The sequence below is a fragment of the Palaemon carinicauda genome, chromosome 2, assembly GCF_036898095.1.
Source record: "Palaemon carinicauda isolate YSFRI2023 chromosome 2, ASM3689809v2, whole genome shotgun sequence".
Taxonomy (NCBI): Eukaryota; Metazoa; Arthropoda; class Malacostraca; order Decapoda; family Palaemonidae; genus Palaemon; species Palaemon carinicauda.
The window spans coordinates 196,744,899-196,754,898 of record NC_090726.1 but is presented as its reverse complement, the minus strand read 5'-3'; the positions used below and the strand labels follow the sequence as shown (position 1 = coordinate 196,754,898).

Sequence of the window (10,000 nt, the reverse complement as noted above, 5' to 3'; positions counted from 1 at the left end):
AGATAAAATTTATATTGTTTATTTTTTTTTTCTTTACGGTGTTCAGAAATATCTTGGACCACCCATGATGTCAGTATCTCCGGTTTCATAGACACTTTAACCGTGTTAATTACTAATTTTGACAAACATTTTATTTAAAATGTTGTAATCTTAAATTATGTCTTTATTGTAATGTTTATAGATGATTCACTTAGGTGATTGTATCTATATATATATATATATATATATATAAATATATATACATAAATATATATATACATAAATATATATATACATATATATATATATATGTGTGTGTGTGTGTGTGTATATATATATCTATATGTATATATATATAAATATATGTATGTATATATATATATATATATATATATGAATAAATACAGATATGTGTGTATGTTAGTGCTGCCGAGTGTGTATGAAGGCATATGCATGTATAAATACGTAAACCTTCTCTCTTGTTTATTAGGAGAGAAAGACTGTGACCTTTGCTGGCCTGATTTCATTTCCTTGTTTGAGCACGTGTTCGTGTTAACAGTAAGAAATAAATGAGCCGTAGCACCAGCAAGTTTACAAAATTAGATGTCTATATTCTGATTAAGGCAGTGGTAATGATTAATTTAGTGTTAGAAAATAGGAATTGATGTGGATTTTTTTCTTTTCTTTTTCAAAATTGCATTTTTTTTTTTTTTTTTTTTTTTGATAAATTCCAAATTAGTGACATTTTTGGAACCTTTGCATCATAAGGTGGTCATTGTACTTGTATCAGAAGTCTTTGTGTGTCTGTGTATGTATAGATTAGGGTTTTTGGGAGTCAAGTCTAGAATTGATTAGAAAACACAAGTATAAGCAAATGTTAGGGCTTAACTAAAAGCAACATTACACTCTCATCTTTAAAGGGCTAAGGTTCAGTTTGGTCTACGTCCACCTGAGCTGGAATATTCATTCGAAGAAAGGTCAATGCGAATGTTGCACATCACACGAAAGGCCAAACATAATATCAGCATCCATGCATAGTAAAACCTCAAGGACATAGTACTTAGTGTTAGATATGTCAATATGTGATAAGTGTAGTGCTGACATCAGCTTTATATCTAACACTTAAATACAATTTTCTTGAGGTTTTATTAACTATATACTCATACTCGTGGATATAACTGATGTTTATTGTACAGTACATTCGAATATTATTATTATTATTATTATTATTATTATTATTATTATTATTATTATTGCTCGCCGTAAAGATTCCGGGTGAAATAAGCTCCACCCCCTGATGACGTCATAGCCAATCACGTTGTCTCCCACATTAGCAGCGATCACAATACATCCCCTTTCAAATTTCAAACTATGCTAACTTATTATCACTTTAAGGGTTGATTCACACTATCGGTCGATTCGCGCTCCGCTCTCACTGCAGTGACGGTCCGGTCAAATATTGCTACATGATTTTAAATGGAAACATTCACACTTGAGGGATTTTCCAAAATGTATATTTGCATTGAATGCTGTTACATCTTTTGTATATTACAGTATATGCGCCTTATGAGCATACATATATATATATATATATATATATGTGTGTGTGTGTGTGTGTGTGTTTATATATATGTATATGTATATATACAGATGTACGTGTATATATATATATATATATACAGATATACGTGTGTGTGTATATATATATACATATATATTTGTATATATATACATATATATATATACATATATATATATATATATATATATTATATATATATGCTGTATACACACACACACATATATATATATATATATATATACATTGTGTGTATATGTGTGTAATATGTAAATTGAAGTGAAGCTTTTTTTCACGACAAAATTCTTTCATACATAATTTACTTTACCATATTTATGACAACAGAAAAGGGCCTGGATGTTGGAGATAGGAAAATAGGTAGGAAGCTGTGTGGGATACTGCCTTTTGACCTGGAGGAAATTCTATTAACCTTTTTTGCCTTAAAAATGTCCTTAGACTCATACTGACATTCTAGACATTTGATTCTCTCTCTCTCTCTCTCTCTCTCTCTCTCTCTCTCGTAACTAGAATAGCTATTCCCGAGATACATAATTGTGTTATTCTGCATTATTTTCTCTCTCTCTCTCTCTCTCCTCTCTCTCTCTCTCTCTCTCTCACATTGTTGTGTTTATGGGATGTTATTGTTACATATATGTACAAATATATTGGTAAATGTAAATGTATATTTGTATATAAATATAAAATCTTTTTTATGAGTTTGCTTGCGTATAACATACAATCCGACAGGAATTGTATTAAAATGAAAAGAATCCTGATAGCTCATTATATTAAATGATCTTAAACGTCATATGACGCAATATGTTTATGTACTATTTAGATAGAAAATAAGCTGTCTTGCAGTAATGTATCTAATTTATGTTCATGTATATCTATTTGTTTTTCTTTCCATCCTTGGATTTCCTTTATTCCATGGTACAGATTTTATAATATTCACTAATGACCTTTCCGTCCTACATAGGATCCTATATTGACACACTCATGCTACATGGATACAATAATGACCCTCCCATCCTTCGCAGGATACAATATTGATCATTGCATTCTTCACAGGATACCATAATGCCCCTTCCATCCTTCACAGAATACCATAATGACCCTTCCATCCTTCACAGGATACCATAATGACCCTTCCATCCTTCACAGGATACCACAATGACCTTTCCAGCCTTCACATGTTACCATAATGACCTTCCCATCCTTCGTGTGTTACAGTAATAACCCTCCCATCCTTCGTAGGCTTCAATAATGACCCTTTCATCCTACATCCTACATAGAATACAATAATGACCTCTTTCGTAGGTTATAATAATGACCCTCCCATCCCACATGGATACAATAATGATCCTCCCATCCTTCATAGGATACAAAAATGACCCTCCCATCCTACATGAATACAACAATGACCCTTCCATTCTACATGGATACAATAATGACCCTTCCATTCTACATGAATACAACAATGACCCTTCCATTCTACATGAATACAACAATGACCCTTCCATTCTACATGAATACAACAATGACCCTCCCATCCTACATGAATACAACAATGACCCTTCCATTCTACATGAATACAACAATGACCCTTCCATTCTACATGAATACAATAATGACCCTTCCATTCTACATGGATACAATAATGACTCTCCCATCCTACATGGATACAATAACGACCCTCCCATCCTACATGGATACAATAATGACCCTCATATCCTACATGGATACAATAATGACCCTCATATCCTACATGGATACAGTAATGAATCTCCCATCCTACATGGATACAATAATGACGCTCCCATCCTACATGGATACAATAATGACTCTCATATCCCACATGGATACAGTAATAACCCTTCCATTCTACACTGATACAATAATGACCCTCCCATTCTACATGGATACAATAATGACCTTTCCATCCTACATAGAATACAGTAATGACCTCTTTCATAGGATATAATAATGACCCTCTCATCCTACATGGATACAATAATGACCCTCTCATCCTACATGGATACAATAACTACCCTCCCATCCTACATGGATACAATAATGACTCTCATATCCTACATGGATACAGTAATAACCCTTCCATTCTACACTGATACAATAATGACCCTCCCATCCTACATGGATACAATAATGACCTTTCCATCCTACATAGAATACAATAATTACCTCTTTCATAGGATATAAAAATGACCCTCCCATCCTACATGGATACAATAATGACCCTCCCATCCTACATGGATACAATAATGACCCTCCCATCCCACATGGATACAATAATGACCCTCCCATTCTACATGAATACAAAAATGACCCTCCCATCCTACATGGATACAATAATGACCCATCCATGCTACATAAGGTACAATAATGACCCTCTCATCCTACATTGATACAATAATGACCCTCCCATCCTACATGGATACAATAATGACCCTTCCATTCTACATGAATACAACAATGACCCTTCCATTCTACATGAATACAATAATGACCCTCTCATCCTACATGGATACAATAATGACCCTCCCATCCTACATGGATACAATAATGACCCTCCCATCCCACATGGATACAATAATGACCCTCCCATTCTACATGAATACAATAATGACCCTCCCATCCTACATGGATACAATAATGACCCATCCATTCTACATGAATACAACAATGACCCTTCCATCCTACATGGATACAATAATGACCTTTCCATCCTTCATAGAATACAATAATTACCTCTTTCATAGGATTATAATAATGACCCTCCCATCCTACATGGATACAATAATGACCCTCCCATCCTACATGGATACAATAATGACCCTCCCATCCCACATGGATACAATAATGACCCTCCCATTCTACATGAATACAATAATGACCCTCCCATCCTACATGGATACAATAATGACCCATCCATGCTACATAAGGTACAATAATGACCCTCTCATCCTACATTGATACAATAATGACCCTCCCATCCTACATGGATACAATAATGACCCTTCCATTCTACATGAATACAACAATGACCCTTCCATTCTACATGAATACAATAATGACCATCCCATCCTACATGGATACAATAATGACCCTCCCATCCTACATGGATACAATAATGACCCTCCCATCCCACATGGATACAATAATGACCCTCCCATTCTACATGAATACAATAATGACCCTCCCATCCTACATGGATACAATAATGACCCATCCATGCTACATAAGGTACAATAATGACCCTCTCATCCTACATTGATACAATAATGACCCTCCCATCCTACATGGATACAATAATGACCCTTCCATTCTACATGAATACAACAATGACCCTTCCATTCTACATGAATACAATAATGACCCTCTCATCCTACATGGATACAATAATGACCCTTCCATTCTACATGGATACAATAATGACTCTCCCATCCTACATGGATACAATAACGACCCTCCCATCCTACATGGATACAATAATGACCCTCATATCCTACATGGATGCAATAATGACCCTCATATCCTACATGGATACAGTAATGAATCTCCCATCCTACATGGATACAATAATGACGCTCCCATCCTACATGGATACAATAATGACTCTCATATCCCACATGGATACAGTAATAACCCTTCCATTCTACACTGATACAATAATGACCCTCCCATCTTACATGGATACAATAATGACCTTTCCATCCTACATAGAATACAATAATGACCTCTTTCATAGGATATAATAATGACCCTCTCATCCTACATGGATACAATAATGACCCTCTCATCCTACATGGATACAATAACTACCCTCCCATCCTACATGGATACAATAATGTCTCTCATATCCTACATGGATACAGTAATAACCCTTCCATTCTACACTGATACAATAATGACCCTCCCATCCTACATGGATACAATAATGACCTTTCCATCCTACATAGAATACAATGATGACCTCTTTCATAGGATATAATAATGACCCTCCCATCCTACATGGATACAATAATGACCCCCCCATCCTACATGGATACAATAATGACCCTCCCATTCTACATGAATACAATAATGACCCTCCCATCCCACATGGATACAATAATGACCCATCCATGCAACATAAGGTACAATAATGACCCTCTCATCCTACATTGATACAATAATGACCCTCCCATCCTACATGGATACAATAATGACCCTCCCATTCTACATGAATACAATAATGACCCTCCCATCCCACATGGATACAATAATGACCCATCCATGCAACATGAATACAATAATGACCATCTCATCCTACATGGATACAATAATGACCCTCCCATTCTACATGAATACAATAATGACCCTCCCATCCTACATGGATACAATAATGACCCTCCCATTCTACATGAATACAATAATGACCCTCCCATCCCACATGGATACAATAATGACCCTTCCATGCTACATAAGGTACAATAATGACCCTCCCATCCTACATGGATACAATAATGACCCTCCCATTCTACATGAATACAATAATGACCCTCCCATCCTACTTGGATACAATAATGACCCTTCCATTCTACATGAATACAACAATGACCCTTCCATTCTACATGAATACAACAATGACCCTCCCATCCTACATGAATACAACAATGACCCTTCCATTCTACATGAATACAACAATGACCCTTCCATTCTACATGAATACAATAATGACCCTTCCATTCTACATGGATACAATAATGACTCTCCCATCCTACATGGATACAATAACGACCCTCCCATCCTACATGGATACAATAATGACCCTCATATCCTACATGGATACAATAATGACCCTCATATCCTACATGGATACAGTAATGAATCTCCCATCCTACATGGATACAATAATGACGCTCCCATCCTACATGGATACAATAATGACTCTCATATCCCACATGGATACAGTAATAACCCTTCCATTCTACACTGATACAATAATGACCCTCCCATCCTACATGGATACAATAATGACCTTTCCATCCTACATAGAATACAGTAATGACCTCTTTCATAGGATATAATAATGACCCTCTCATCCTACATGGATACAATAATGACCCTCTCATCCTACATGGATACAATAACTACCCTCCCATCCTACATGGATACAATAATGACTCTCATATCCTACATGGATACAGTAATAACCCTTCCATTCTACACTGATACAATAATGACCCTCCCATCCTACATGGATACAATAATGACCTTTCCATCCTACATAGAATACAATAATTACCTCTTTCATAGGATATAAAAATGACCCTCCCATCCTACATGGATACAATAATGACCCTCCCATCCTACATGGATACAATAATGACCCTCCCATCCCACATGGATACAATAATGACCCTCCCATTCTACATGAATACAATAATGACCCTCCCATCCTACATGGATACAATAATGACCCATCCATGCTACATAAGGTACAATAATGACCCTCTCATCCTACATTGATACAATAATGACCCTCCCATCCTACATGGATACAATAATGACCCTTCCATTCTACATGAATACAACAATGACCCTTCCATTCTACATGAATACAATAATGACCCTCTCATCCTACATGGATACAATAATGACCCTCCCATCCTACATGGATACAATAATGACCCTCCCATCCCACATGGATACAATAATGACCCTCCCATTCTACATGAATACAATAATGACCCTCCCATCCTACATGGATACAATAATGACCCATCCATTCTACATGAATACAACAATGACCCTTCCATCCTACATGGATACAATAATGACCTTTCCATCCTACATAGAATACAATAATTACCTCTTTCATAGGATTATAATAATGACCCTCCCATCCTACATGGATACAATAATGACCCTCCCATCCTACATGGATACAATAATGACCCTCCCATCCCACATGGATACAATAATGACCCTCCCATTCTACATGAATACAATAATGACCCTCCCATCCTACATGGATACAATAATGACCCATCCATGCTACATAAGGTACAATAATGACCCTCTCATCCTACATTGATACAATAATGACCCTCCCATCCTACATGGATACAATAATGACCCTTCCATTCTACATGAATACAACAATGACCCTTCCATTCTACATGAATACAATAATGACCATCCCATCCTACATGGATACAATAATGACCCTCCCATCCTACATGGATACAATAATGACCCTCCCATCCCACATGGATACAATAATGACCCTCCCATTCTACATGAATACAATAATGACCCTCCCATCCTACATGGATACAATAATGACCCATCCATGCTACATAAGGTACAATAATGACCCTCTCATCCTACATTGATACAATAATGACCCTCCCATCCTACATGGATACAATAATGACCCTTCCATTCTACATGAATACAACAATGACCCTTCCATTCTACATGAATACAATAATGACCCTCTCATCCTACATGGATACAATAATGACCCTTCCATTCTACATGGATACAATAATGACTCTCCCATCCTACATGGATACAATAACGACCCTCCCATCCTACATGGATACAATAATGACCCTCATATCCTACATGGATGCAATAATGACCCTCATATCCTACATGGATACAGTAATGAATCTCCCATCCTACATGGATACAATAATGACGCTCCCATCCTACATGGATACAATAATGACTCTCATATCCCACATGGATACAGTAATAACCCTTCCATTCTACACTGATACAATAATGACCCTCCCATCTTACATGGATACAATAATGACCTTTCCATCCTACATAGAATACAATAATGACCTCTTTCATAGGATATAATAATGACCCTCTCATCCTACATGGATACAATAATGACCCTCTCATCCTACATGGATACAATAACTACCCTCCCATCCTACATGGATACAATAATGACTCTCATATCCTACATGGATACAGTAATAACCCTTCCATTCTACACTGATACAATAATGACCCTCCCATCCTACATGGATACAATAATGACCTTTCCATCCTACATAGAATACAATGATGACCTCTTTCATAGGATATAATAATGACCCTCCCATCCTACATGGATACAATAATGACCCCCCCATCCTACATGGATACAATAATGACCCTCCCATTCTACATGAATACAATAATGACCCTCCCATCCCACATGGATACAATAATGACCCATCCATGCAACATAAGGTACAATAATGACCCTCTCATCCTACATTGATACAATAATGACCCTCCCATCCTACATGGATACAATAATGACCCTCCCATTCTACATGAATACAATAATGACCCTCCCATCCCACATGGATACAATAATGACCCATCCATGCAACATAAGGTACAATAATGACCCTCTCATCCTACATTGATACAATAATGACCCTCCCATCCTACATGGATACAATAATGCCCCTCCCATTCTACATGAATACAATAATGACCATCTCATCCTACATGGATACAATAATGACCCTCCCATTCTACATGAATACAATAATGACCCTCCCATCCTACATGGATACAATAATGACCCTCCCATTCTACATGAATACAATAATGACCCTCCCATCCCACATGGATACAATAATGACCCTTCCATGCTACATAAGGTACAATAATGACCCTCTCATCCTACATTGATACAATAATGACCCTCCCATCCTACATGGATACAATAATGACCCTCCCATTCTACATGAATACAATAATGACCCTCCCATCCTACTTGGATACAATAATGACCCTCCCATTCTACATGAATACAATAATGACCCTCCCATCCTACATGGATACAATAATGACCCTCCCATTCTACATGAATACAATAATGACCATCCCATCCTACATGGATACAATAATGACCCTCCCATTCTACATTAATACAATAATGACCCTCCCATCCTACATGGATACAATAATGACCCTCCCATTCTACATGAATACAATAATGACCCTCCCATCACACATGGATACAATAATGACCCATCCATGCTACATAAGGTACAATAATGACCCTCTCATCCTACATTGATACAATAATGACCCTCCCATCCTACATGGATACAATAATGACCCTCCCATTCTACATGAATACAATAATGACCCCCCCCCCCCATCCTACTTGGATACAATAATGACCCTCCCATTCTACATGAATACAATAATGACCCTCCCATCCTACATGGATACAATAATGACCCTCCCATTCTACATGAATACAATAATGACCATCCCATCCTACATTGATACAATAATGACCCTCCCATCCTACATGGATACAATAATGACCCTCCCATTCTACATGAATACAATAATGACCCTCCCATCCTACATGGATACAATAATGACCCTCCCATTCTACATGAA

The 10,000-nt window shown here is 36.8% G+C and overlaps 1 protein-coding gene across 1 annotated transcript in view; it reads left to right on the top strand.

The window, feature by feature from the left end:
• The window catches only part of Mctp (multiple C2 domain and transmembrane region protein), a 487,710-nt gene that overhangs the window by 288,152 nt on the left and 189,558 nt on the right, over window positions 1-10,000 (top strand).